This window comes from Rattus norvegicus, chromosome 20 (assembly GCF_036323735.1).
Source record: "Rattus norvegicus strain BN/NHsdMcwi chromosome 20, GRCr8, whole genome shotgun sequence".
In the NCBI taxonomy this organism is placed as follows: Eukaryota; Metazoa; Chordata; class Mammalia; order Rodentia; family Muridae; genus Rattus; species Rattus norvegicus.
The window spans coordinates 40,118,066-40,132,279 of NC_086038.1; positions in this window are offsets into that span (position 1 = coordinate 40,118,066).

Below are 14,214 nucleotides of genomic sequence, written 5' to 3' on the forward strand. Positions count from 1 at the left end.
CTAATCCAAGATCTCTCTAGGCATTAGCTGAGTTTTGGAAAACATTTTAGCTTAAATGGATAGCTCGAAGTTTTTATTTTTTGACACTATATCTTGCTTTTGGTTTCTGCCTGCTCCCAGAGTTAACCAGGTCCCACATCTCTCTGTACACAAATCCTATGGGAGAAAGAGCTGAACTCTCAGAAGTGCCGACAATCCTGAGAGCTGACGGGAGGCCACTACTACTTCTACTTATATTTCTGTCCCAAGAGGAACACGCCTAGAGCCCTCTGGTCAGAGGAACCTAAGAACAGTCAGGGAAAGGATCCTTCTGGTTTCTATCTATGCGTAGACCTGAAAGCCAGTTGCCAGGAATGCTGACAAACCTGAGAGCAGAGGTAATACCAACACTTTTGCTCTAAGGGACCAACCTGGAGCTCTCCGGACTCAGGAACCCAGGAGAAATCAGGGAGAGAATCATTGTAGTCTCTGTCTATGCCCAGAGCTGGAGGCTAGTCACGAGGAACAATGTCACACCTGAGAGCAGAGGTAAAAGCAAGACATCTGCTCCAAGGGACCCCCCCTAGAGCCCTCAAGACACAGGAACCCAGGAGCACTCTGTGTCAGGACCATATCGGTTTCTGCCTGCTAACAGAGATGACCCTGTCCCACAGTTCTCTGTACCTAGATCCTGCTGGGAGAAAGCCTGTCTTCAGGAGTGCTGACACACAGGACTACAGGAAGGTCAACCACTGTCACAGAGAGCTAGACCAGCTAACACCAGAGACAACCTGATGGCAGGAGGGAAGTGCAGGAACCTAAGCAAAAGAAACCAAGACTATTTGACATCATCAGAGCCCAGTTCTCTCACCAAAGCAAATACTGAATATCCCAACACACCAGAAAAGCAAGATTTCGATTGAAAGTTACATCTCATGATGATGATAGAGGACTTTAAGCAGGACAAAAATAACTCCCTTAAAGAAATACAGGACAACACCGGTAAACAAGTATAAGATCTTAAAGAGGAACCACATGAATCCCTTAAAGAATTACAGGAAAACACAACCTAACAGGTGAAGGAATTAAACAAAATCATCCAGGATCTAAAAATGGAAATAGAAATGATAAAGGAAACACAAAGGGAGACAACCCTGGAGAAAGAAATACTAGAAAAGAGATCAGGAGTCATAGACACAAGCATCACCAACAGAATACAAGAGATAGAAGACAAAATCTCAGGGGCAGAAGATACCATAAAAAACATTGACACAACCATCAAAGAAAATGTAAACTCATAAAACTCCTTACCCAAAAAATAAAAGGAAATCCAGGACACAATGAGAAGATCAAACCTAAGAATAATAAGTATAGAAGAGAATGAAGATTCCCAACTTAAGGGAATGTCTTCAACAAAATTATAGAAGAAAACTTCCCAAAACTAAAGAAAGAGGTGCCCATAACATAAAAGAAGCCTACAGAACTCCAAATAGCTTGGACCAGAAAACAAATTCCACCCGTCACATAATAGTCAAAACACCAAATTCACAAAACAAAGAAAGAATATTAAAAGCAATAAGGGAAAAAGGTCAAGTAACATTTAAAGGCAGAATTACACCAGAATTACGCCAGACTTCTCACCAAAGACTCTGAAAGTCAGAAGATGCTGGGCAGATGTCATACAGACACTAAGAACACAAATGCCAGCCCAGGCTACTATATCCATCAAAACTCTCAATTAACATAGATGGAGAAACCAAGATATTCCATGATAAAACCAAATTTACACAATGTCTTTCCCCAAATCCAGCCCTACAGAAGATAATAGATGGAAAATTCCAACACAACCAGGGAAACTACACCCTAGGAAAAATAAGAAAGTAATCTTCTTTCAACAAAACCAAAAGAAGAGAACCACTCCAATATAATTCCACGTCTAACAACAAAAATAATCAGAAACAACAATCACTATTCCTCAATATCCTCTTAATATCAATGGACTCAATTCCCCCAATAAAAAGATATAGACTCACTGCGTGGATACATAAAGAGGACCCAGCATTTGGCTGCATAGAGGAAACATACCTCAGTGACAAAGACAGACACTACCTCAGAATAAAAGGCTGGAAAACAAATTTCTAAGCAAATGGTTCCAAGAAACAAACTAGAGTAGAAATTCAAATATGGAATATAATCGACGTTCAACCAAAGTTATCAAAAAAGATAAGGAAGGACACTTTATGTTCATCAAAGAAAAATCCACCAAGATGAACTCTCTTTCCTGAATATCTCTGCTCCAAATACAAGGGCATCTATATTCAGAAAAGAAACCTAACTAAAGCTCAAAGCACACATTGTACCTTACTCAATAATACTAGGAGACTGCAACATCCCACTCTCAGCAATGGACAGATCATGGAAACAGAAACTAAACAGAGACATAGAGAAACTAACAGAAGTTGTGAACTAAATTGATTTAACAGATATCTGTAGAACATTTCATCCTAAAACAAAGGAACTACACCTTCTTCTCAGCACGTCATGGTACCTTCACCAGAGTTGAACATTTAATCTGTAATAAAACAGGCCTCAATAGATACAAGAAGACTGAAATAATCCCATGAATCCTATCAGATCACCACAGATTAAGGCTGATTTTCAATAACAACAAAAATGACAGAAAGCCCATATATACATGGAAGTTGAACAACACTCTACTCAATGATAACTTGGTCAAGGAAGAAATAAGAAAGAAATTAAAGACTTTTTAGAATTTAATGAAAATGAAGGCAAAACATACTGAAACTTATGGGACACAATGAAAGCAGTGGTAAGAGGAAAACTCATAGTTCTGAGTGTCTCCAAATAGAAACTGGCGAGAACATACATTAGCAGCTAAACATAAAAGCTCTAGAACAAAAAGAACCGAATACACCCAAGAGGAGTAGATGGCAGGAAATAACCAAATGCAGAGTTGAAATCAACCAAGTAGAAACAAAAAGAACTATACAGAGAATCAACAAAACCAGGAGCTGGTTCTTGATAAAGTCAAGATAGATAAACCCTTAGCCAGACTAACCAGAGGGCACAGAGGGAGAGCATCCAAATTAACAAAATCAGAAATGAAAAGGGAACAACAGCAGAATCTGAGGAAATTCAAAATACTATCAGATCCTATGACAAATGCAACAAAATTGGAAAGTCTGGATGAAAGAGACAGTTTTCTAGACACATATCTGGTACTTAAGTTAAATCAAAAACCATCTGAACAGTCCCACAACTCCTAAAGTAATAGAAGCAGTTACTAAAAGTCTCTTAACCAAAAATGCCCAGGACCAGATGGATTTAGTATGGAATTCTATCAGATCTTCATAAAAGACTAATTCCAATACTGCCCAAAATATTCCACAAAATAGAAACAGAAGGAACTCGAACCAGTTCTTTATATAAAGACACAATTACGCTTATACCTAAACCACACATAGACCAAACAAAGAAAAAGAACTTCAGACCAAGGTCCCTTAGGAATATTGATGCAAAAATAATCAATAAAATTCCCTCAAAGCAAATCCAAGAACACATCATATAATCATCCATCATGATCAAGTACGCTTCATCCCTGGGATGCAGTGATGCTTCAATATATGAAAATCCATCAATGTAATCCTCTATATAAACAAAATTAAGGAAAAAAAACCATATGATTATCCCATTAGATGATGAGATACATTAGACAAATTCTACACCCCTTCATGTTAAAAGTCTTGGAAAGATCTGGAACTCAAGGTCCATATCTAAACATAATAAAATTTATGTACAGCAAACCAATAGCCAGCATCAAACTAAGCGAGGGATACTTGAAGCAATCCCACTAATATCAGTGACTAGACAGGGCATTCCATATTGTTCCTACTTATTCCATATAGTACTCAATTCCTAGCTAGAGCAATCATACAACAAATGGAGGTCAAGGGAAACAAATTGGAAAGGAAGAAGTCAAAATATCACTATTTACAGATGTTATGGTAATATACTTATGTGACCCCATAATTTCTACCAGAAAACTACTAAGCCTGATAAACAACTTCAGCAAAGTGGCTTGATACAAAATTAACTGAAACAAATCAGTAACCTTCCTCTACTCAAAGGATAAACAGGCTGAGAAAAAAATTAGGGAAATGACGTCCTTTCACAGTAGTCACAAATAACATAAAATACCTTAGTGTGACTCTTAACCAAGCAAGTGAAAGGTCTGTATGACAAGAACTTCAAATATCTTAAGAAAGAAATTGAAGATGATCTCAGAAGATGGGAAGATCTTCCATGTTCTTTGATTGGCAGGATTAATATAAGAATGACCATTTGGCCCAAAGCAATCTACAGATTCAATGCAATCCCCATCAAAATTGCAATTCAATTCTTCATAGGGATAGAAAGAGCAGTTTACAAATTCATTTGGAATAACAAAACACCCAGGATAGCAAAAACTATCCTCAACAACAAGAAATTCTGGGGGAATCACCATTCCTGTCCTCCAGCTGTATTGCAGAGCAATAGTGATAAAAAACTATATGGTATTGGTACAGGGACAGGCAGGTAAATGAGTGGAATAGAATTAAAGTCTCAGAAATGAACCCACACACCTATGGTCTTTTGATCTTTGACAAAGGAGCTAAAACCATGTAGTGGGAAAAAAAGGTAGCATTTTTAAGAAATGGTGCTGGCCCAACTGGAGATCAGCATGGGAAGAGTGCAAATTGATCCATTCTTATCACCATGTAAAAAGCTCAAGTCCAAGTAGATCAAGGACCTCCACATAAAAGCAGATACACTAATAGAAGAAAATGTGGAGATGAGTCTTGATCACATGGGTACTAGGGAAAATTTCCTGAACAAAACACCAATGGCTTATGCTCTGTTATCAAGAATCAACAAATGAGACCTCATAAAATTGCAAAGCTTCTGGAAGGCAAAGGACACTGTCATTAGGACAAAACAGCAACCAACAGATTGGGAAAAAATCTTTACCAATTCTACATCTGACAGATGGCTAATGTTTATATATACAAAGAACTTAAGAAGTTAGACTCCAGGGAGTAGAATAACCCTATTAAAAATGGGGTACATGGCTAAACAGAGAATTCTCAGCTGAGGAATACCAAATGACTGAGAAGTACCTAAAGCAATATTCAACATCCTTAGTCATCAGAGAAATGCAAATCAAAACAATCCTGAAATTCCACCTCACACCAGTCAGAGTGGCTATGATCAAAAACTCAGGTGACAACAGATGCTGGCAAGGATGTGGAGAAAGAGGAACACTCTTCCATTGTTAGTAGGATTGCAAACTGGCACAGCCACTCTGGAAATCAGTATGGAGGTTCCTCAGAAAAATGGTCATAATGCCACTTGAGGATCCAGCTATACCACTTCTTGTCATATACCCAAGAGATGTTCCAACAGATAACAAGGACATATTCCACTATGTTCATAGCAGCCTTATAATAGCTAGAAGCTTGAAAGTACCCAGATGCCTTCAACAGAGGAATGAATACAGAAAATGTGGTATATTTACACAATGGGGTACTGCTTAACTATCAAAAACAATGACTTCATGAAATTCATAGGCAAATGGATGGAACTACAAAATACCATCCTGGGTAAGGTAGCCCAGTCACAAAAACACACATGGTATGCAGTCACTGATAAGTGAATTTAAGCCCCAAATCTCGAATTACCCAAGATACAATCCACAGACCACATGAATCTCCAGTAGAAGGACAACCGAAGTGTAAATGTTTCAATCTTCTTCAATGGGGGAACAAAAATATTCAAAGGAGGAGATATGGAGACAAAGTTTGGAGTAGAGTCTGAAGGAATGACCATTCAGTGCCTTTCCCACCTGGACATATAGCACATATGCATACAGCCACCAAACTGTGACAATATTGCTGATGCCAAGAAGTGCATGCTGATAGGAGCCTGATAAAGCTGCCTCCTGAGAGGCTCTGCCAGCGCATGAAAATAACAGAGGCGAATGCTAGCAGCCAACCATTGAACAGAGAATGGGGTTCACATTGGAGTTGTTAGAGAAAGGACTGAAGGAGCTGAAGGGGTTTGCAATTCCATAAGAACAACAATACCAACCAACCAGAGCTCCCAGGGACTAAACTGCTTCCTGAAATGTACACATTGTTAGACCCATGGCTCCAGCTGCATAAGTAGCAGAGAATGGCATTGCTGGGCACCAATGAGAAGAGAAGCCCTTCTTCCTGCCAAGGGTGGACCACCAGTGTAGTGGAATATTAGCGCATAGAGGCAGGAAGGGGTGGATGGTTGGGAAGGGGAAACACCCTCATAGAAGGAGGGGATGGAGGATAGGATACTGGGTTTATAGACGGGAAAGGGGAAAACATTTGAAATGTAAATAAAAATCCATTAAAAATCCACTATACTTCTTGTATTTACTTTTCTAATTTATTTTCCATTGTCTGTTCTTAAATAAGCAATTTACCTTTTGGTCAATTAATTTCTGGTCTTTCCTAATTTCTTAATGTTTTAAACTCTCTATTGATACCTACACCAACTTCTAGAACTGTGTTGATGTGGACAGAGCATTACTTTTTCAAACAGATTTATAACTTTTAACAGATATAAATGCCAATTTGTTCCATGGCAAAATAATGCATCGGTCAATGGATGTTTACCCACACAGAGGACTGTGACGCATAAAGGTAGATATGCACAGCACTGGACAGCACTGTGGCCACCATAACAAATCTTTTCTTGCCATAATTTCTGGGTGAATCCAGTGTTGTCTTAGCTTTTACTATTCTCATGAAGTCATTTATGTTCCTTCCCCAATACAGTCATCCTATTCCTCAGATATTTTATCTTTTCTGGCTTAAAACAGGCAAAAGAACAGTAGCAGAAAGTTGAGGTAGCTCTCTACTCTGACAGTGTATGAGCCAGCGATTCCTACACTTCAGTGAGAAAAACACTGAAATAAAGGGGCTACAAGAAGAAACCATGCAGAACAACACATAAAGAAGACACTTTCATGCTGCAATGTCTCTTCTCCAGGCCATCAGGCTGTAGCATAGCATTCTGAAGGAACAAACCAAGAGAGAAATGAAAAATGTATTTTTCAGTTGTAGCAATATTTGTGTTTTCTTTTAGGGTTGCTAACCATAATTAACCCAGAACCACACACCTGACCATCACATACTGTGCTGGAATTTCCTTTAGGACATCTTTTAAAAACTTCTTTATTGCACTGTGAATTTTTTAATAGATTCAATAAAATGGGATTGTTATTTTATTGAGTAGACCATATGTCTAATGAGAGGCTCTCCTATAGTTGGTAGCCTACTTTACAGCAAAACCACTTTTACTCAAATAAGTAAATGGAGGTAAATCCCTTCGTTCCATAAGCCATGTCTCCACTGTTCTTCTCTTTTATTTCATTTTACCTTTTATTTTTCTTTTAAAAGAAAATCTTTCCTGTGGATGAACTCTGATAACACATCAACATGAGGAAACAGCACACACCCTGGTGATGGAAGGTCTGTTCTTCCTCCAGTCTATTGGGAAATACCCCTTGACATGTCACTCTTCGTTGGAAAACTGAGACTAATTTAAAGATAAATTGTACAGAGCTACTGGGAAACAGAAGGTAAGATAAAGTTAATAGGAATGAGATTCAATTTATAAAAATCTGATTCACCCACACCTTTTCAGTGGTACCTTTATAACATTAAACGAGGAACATTTGTACTGAAGGGAACAACATATTTCTGAAGCATTCATTATGAAAAAAATAATATTGTGAGGACAGACAAGATATCAGGCAATTACTCCACACCAACATGGCTGACAAGACTAACTGCAGCTGGTTGAAAGAAAATGTAATTAAATTCCTGAAGACCTATGTTCAATTTCTCTTCTTATCTCAAGCCTGGCTGGCGAGATAGATTGGCAACTGCTATATTGTGAAGTAAAATTGGCATTGGAAACTTAACATATGCCTTTTGGAAGAGCTGTGATGGTGGGTGTTATGCTTGAGTCCCTGTCAACATCTTTTTAACAGTGGTCCTTCCTGTTCACTAAGCATCTTTCTTCTCCCATTTACAGGGCAACCATATGACTTTCTCAAGTACTGAGTTGAAATGGAAGAAAGGCCTTTAATGCACTGAGCCATTTCCAATCTTCAAGTCCCTTGATAAAGCTATTATTATTTGTTAGCATGGTGTTAAGCATGCTATGGGTAACATTATATTACAGAACTTACAAGTTATGCCTTAATGTCAATATTGACAAGTAAGAAAACAGAAAAATACAAAGTTGTGCTGGAACAAATCACAAAAGAAACAAATATGACACTTGGAATTGACTCCAGACAACACTCAAGGACAAATCACCTTAATTTTTACATTGTGAAGGAAAAAAGACATTTATGTTTTACAGTGCAAGCAAGATCCTATGTAAATCATGGATGTGGCAATGTCTCCTATGATTGACAATGAAGTATTTATTTGGACTTTTTAATAGTTTTCAAAATCTAGGAAAACAAAAATCAACAGAATGAGTTAATTTCAATTTTAGATAAAAATCTTGGATCATGCTCTAAGATCAAGAATTGACAATTGGGATCTCATGAAACTGGAAAGCTTCTATAAGGCAAAGTGCAAAGTCAATAAGACAAATTGTCAACCTACAGATTGGGAAAAAAGTCTTCACTAACCACACATTTTATAGAGGGCTAATATCCAAAATAAATAAACAACCCAAGAAGCTAACAACCTCAAAAAACCCACAAAAAAAACACACAAAAAACAACCCAATCAAAAAATTGGGGTAAAATACTAAACCAAGAATTCACAACAGAGGAATCTCGAATGGTTGAGAAGCACCTAAAGAAGTGTTCAAAGTCCTTAGTGCTCAGAGAAATGCAAATAGAAATGAACCTGAGATTCCACCTTATACCAGTCAGAACAGCTAAGATCAAAACCCCAGGTGACAACATATGTGGGCAAAGATGTGGAGAGGGAGAAACACTCCTTCACTGCTGGCAGGACTGCAAACTGGTACAACCACTCTGGAAATCAGTCTGGAGGTTCCTCATAAAATTAGGAAAAGACTCAGAAATACCACTCTTGAGAATATACCCAAAAGATGCCCTACCATGCCATAGGGGTACATGTTCCACTGAGTTCATAGCAGCCTTATTTGTGACAGCCAGAATCTGGAAACAACCCAGATGTCCCACCACAGAAGAATGGATACAGAAAATATGGTTCATAGACACAATGGAATACTACTCAGCTATTAAGAACAAGGACATCCTGAGTTTTCCTGGCAAATGAATGGAACTAGAAAATATCATCTCGAGGGAGGTAACTCAGACCCAAAAGGGCATGCATGGTATATTCTCACTAATAAGTGGATATTAGCCAAAAAAAATAGTACAGACTACCCAAGATGCAGTCCACAGAACCCAAAATGTTCAAAAAGCTGAAGGCCCCAAGAGAGTATGCCTCAGTTCATCTTGGGACAGAAAAGAAAGCAACCACAAAGGATGAGGCAGAGAGGGACAGGAGAGGGAAAGGGGATAAGAGTAGGGTGAGAAGGCAATAAAATCTGGTAATGGATGGGGCAAAAGACTGAAGTCCTGAGGGCTAGCAGAAAGAATGGAAATAGGCAACATCAGGAGGAAGGAGGTTGGAAGGACCCTCCATAATGTAACGGAGACCTGAGAAGTGAGACTCAAAGCGTGGGAACCTAGATGAAATGCCCTACAGTGCAGAGAGAGAACTTGTTGAGCCCACCTCCAGCAGAAAAACAGGGCATCAAGTGAGTTATGGGGTTGCTATCCCACAGTCAATGAAGGTAGCAGCATAAAGATTGACAATGTGTTATCGTTTTTTCTTTTACCAGAACCAATGGAGAAGATATAAGGCAATTTTAGTCCTTGGTTTCAATCCACCACATACCTAGTGGTACAGATTACAATGAAGTCTTCTAACAATGAATTAACAATAAACATCAGGATGCACAAAAATTGGTTTCGCCCCATTTTATATTGTAACCAATTCAACTCTTCATTCTTCTTAAAAACATGTAAACTATAAGCTGGTACTTGCAGAAAGTTATATATTTGTTAATGTTTCATATGCATGAACTTGGATGATAACACAGGCCTCCTTGAAGCCAAAAATGGCAGTATATATTTTTAGATGAAGCTTCTGTTAATTTGACTGTTCTATTGGAAGCATTTCTCAGAATTGGGTTTATAATTTCATATCTAAGAATATCACTTAATTTGAATTTTTACCACCATCAGCGCATATTCACTGCTATACCCCTATAAAGCAAACGTAACATAAATTTAAAAAAACAAAGTTTCATATAAAATATTAAATTCCTCCACCATACCACAACGACACATATTCGATTCTATTCATAGCAGGTTTATTCATAATAGCCAGAAACAACCAAGCTGTCCCTCAACTGAAGAAGAATGGATACAGAAAATTTGGCTCACTTACACAATGGATGAAATGCCCTCCAGTGGGGAGAGGAAACTTTTTGAGCCCATTTCCAACAGAAAGACATGGCATCAAGTGAGGGATGGGGTTGCTATCCCATAGTCAAAACTCTGACCCATAATTCTTCCTATCTGAAAGAAATGGAGGGATGGAAATGGAGAAGAGCCTGAGGAAAAGAAAGTCTAGCGACAGGCCCAAAGTGGGACCCAGCTCAAGGGGAGGCCCCAAGACCAGACACCATTACTGAGATTATGAACACTCACACAAAGGGGCCTATCATGACTGCCCTTCAAAAGGCCCAACAAGCAGCTATAAGAGTGAGATGCAGATACATACACACAATCAATGAAGAGAAGATGCTGACCCCTGTGGTTGAATTAGGAAAAAGCTGGAGGAAGCTGAGGGGGAAGACCCTCTAGAATGTACCAGAGAACCAGCAGGTGAGAGACTTTCAAGACTCAAAGGGATTGTTTGAAATGATTGATTGAAATGCCCTCCAATGGAAAGAGGGAACTTGTAGAGCCCACCTCCAGTAGAAAGGTCATCAAATGGAGGGATGGGGTTGCCATCCCATTTTTCATTAAGAACAAAAAGAAGAAAAAGAGGATAGAGACTCTACAGGATGACCAAGAGAGTCAACTGAATTGGACCTCTAGGAGAAGTCATAAACTGAGAGACCAACTAACGATCGCAGATAGGCTGGAATGAGGTCTTGGCCATACGCAGCAGATGTCCAGCTCCGTCTCCATGTGGTTCCTCCAACAACTGTGCTAGTGGCTGCTCTTGAAGCTGTAGCCTGACTGCCGAATCAGTTCCCCAACAGGGTTGCCTCAGTGGGAGAGGATGTGTTGAATCTGGCAGAGAATTGTAGTAGTGTGAGGGTGTGGGGGATACCCAGGCAGGGCCTCACCTTCTCAGAGGAAAAGGGGATGGAGAAGGGCCTCAGAGAGGGGGAATCTGGAGGGGGTTGTGTTTTGATGAAAATTAATTAATTAACTATAAAATATTAAATCATCATTGTTTTCAAAATTTCTTCATAAAGTGACTTATCTTTTCTCTATTCGAGACTCCTCCCTGTTTAGAATAGGTGCAGCAGAGAATACCAGTCTTGGTGTCTCAAGCAACAGAAGGTTAGTATGCCTGCGGAAAGAAAAACAAGTAAGATTGGAGACTTGTAATTACTTTAGAAAATGGTTTCCAAGATGCACTTCACCTCTGTCTGTTAATTATTAAAATCAGCTGACTTGCCCCGAGACAAGAATAGCTCATTTCCAATTTCCATTTGCTCTGGTTTATCCTCCTTTCTGAGGTTCCTCGTTAATGTGTGAAAATAACTTGTCATATTTTCATCTTTTGTGGAATGCAATTAAACCCCTTATTTGTACCGACACAAAATTGCTAAAGAGAAATATTCTGTATGTGTCCCTTGTTTGTCTCATTGCTGTACGGAAATACTTTACAAAAGCAACTTACGAGAGGAAGTCCTGTTTAAATGCATGGTAGAAAAAAGGTGGTCGGAGTGTGAGACAGGTGGTCACATCTTTCCACATGGAGTAGAGAGGAGAATGCAGCTGCTCAGCTGGATATTATTGTACCCCTTTATTTAGTCTGGGACTCCAATATATGGCATGGTGCTGCTCACGTCAAATATGGCTCTTGATTCTCAGTTAAACCTCTCTGGAAACGGTCTCAAACACAGAAGTGTGTCTCCTAGGCCATTCCAAATCCAACCAGGTTTATAATGAAGAATAATCACCACTCTGTAAAAGTGCCGCCAGAAGTTCATAATTTTATATCCGGTGATTATCTTCCTTGCCCATTATTCTTGATAGACTGTGAAATGGACTCATAGAAATCTAAACTGAATGAAGTGGTTACTTGAGAAAGACATTTGAAAAATAAGGCTTTAAAATAAAGTATAAAATGATATATGTACATAATTATGTTTCCCTTTAATTTGAGTGTTAAAAACATGATACTTCACCTGCTCTTTATATGTATTTTCACAGAACACTAACAGAATTTATTATTAGAATTTAATGTTGCTATCTGACTTTCTCACTTCGATGAGAGATCCTTATAAAATGACGGAAATTCCCCCATTATATACAATACTTGTCATGTCCAGTAGGTTATCTACATTCATTTCTAATTCTAATGAAGTTATCCTGGCAGGAGGTTAATTGTGTGGCTCTAGATCTTTTTGCCTTTATTACCCAGGTCTGGATTCTGCCATACATACTCTGCGTAGGTTTATGAGAATCATTTAAGCTTTGCAAGTATTGTGAAATGGGGATGGTCATTCATCCTTGTTATTACCTACTCTGATTCCTTTTCTACCTGTGCGACCTGGTTTGTAGGCTTCGTGTAGCACTCCAGAGAAGGACAGGATTCAGGAAATTTAATTCCAGATGCATGGACTCAGAGTAATCTTCTCAAACCAGAGTACATTGGCACCTGGGGAAACATTGCATGAAATCATGTTCACTGGATAGCTTTTATGGAACTCATTATAAAATGGGAACGTTAGGCAGGAGTCTGGCAGGGAAAATGTAATCAGGATTTATAATTAAGTGAGAAGAGAATTTATAAACTTGATTATAATTGTAGGGTTTCTAGGCCCTCCTCCAAATATCAGCCACATGTACTGCAAATATAAAACAATGCTAAGAATTCTTTCATTAGGATATCTGTTGCAGTTCTAGGATCTCTGACAGGTTTAATCTCAGACTGGAAAAAATGCAATCACTCAGAGGAAAGTTTGGTTAAATGATATTTCTGGTAGTTAGAGTCTAAGAACATCGAAAGTAATTGATCAGACTCAAAATACCTCTGCAGCAAAAAATTCTTACTTTCTCTCAACCTGCCATCCTTAGGTGGAGAATCTTTGAGATATGGTGTTGCAGCAAAACCTTGCATATTTTAAATGTCAGTATTATTCCAGCAGAACGAAAGTAGTCTCTGCCTGCCTGTCTGTCTGTCTGTTTCTCTGTCTGACTGTGTCTCTGTCTATCTTTGTTTATTTCCATCTCTGTCTAGTCTCTCTTTGTCTTTGTCTCTACCTGTCTCTGACTGTCTCTCTCCTGTCTTTCTCTGTCTTTCAATCTCTTATTTATTTTACAAATAGTTCATCAGGAATTTGCAATACACATGTCTGTAACTACAACAAGAGATCAGGGCTTTAGGTTGGTAGCATGCTGGCTGCTGAGGTGGACAGGCTAGCAGAACAGTCACCAGCTACCACAGAGGGAGCTCAGCATCCGGGGGACTTGTCGCTTGCTGGTGCCCTATTCTATGCAATATCTCGAGAAAAGCAGAGTGAAATGTACAGTGGGTCAGAGCGGCTTTTATGTTTAGATTGACCTGAATGTAAAACACGGCTGAGCTGTTGAGTAGCTCTTGACAATACTCAATACATGAATCTTGCTAAGCATAAGACATAATTTCACATATTAAATAGGATTAATAAAGAAAATTTATGATACTTTTGGCAGAAAATTAACATGTAACTAACCCAGTGCATATGGCTGCCTGAACAGCACCTGGACATTATCAAACCAGTCAATATCCTAACTCGGAACAAGGGGACCACAGCAAACTATACCCTTAGATTAGGTTCCCTTGGCAACAAATAGCTGTGAATGGTGGGAATGTCAGGTGATTTAGAGTTGTTCTCCCCTGGAAATTG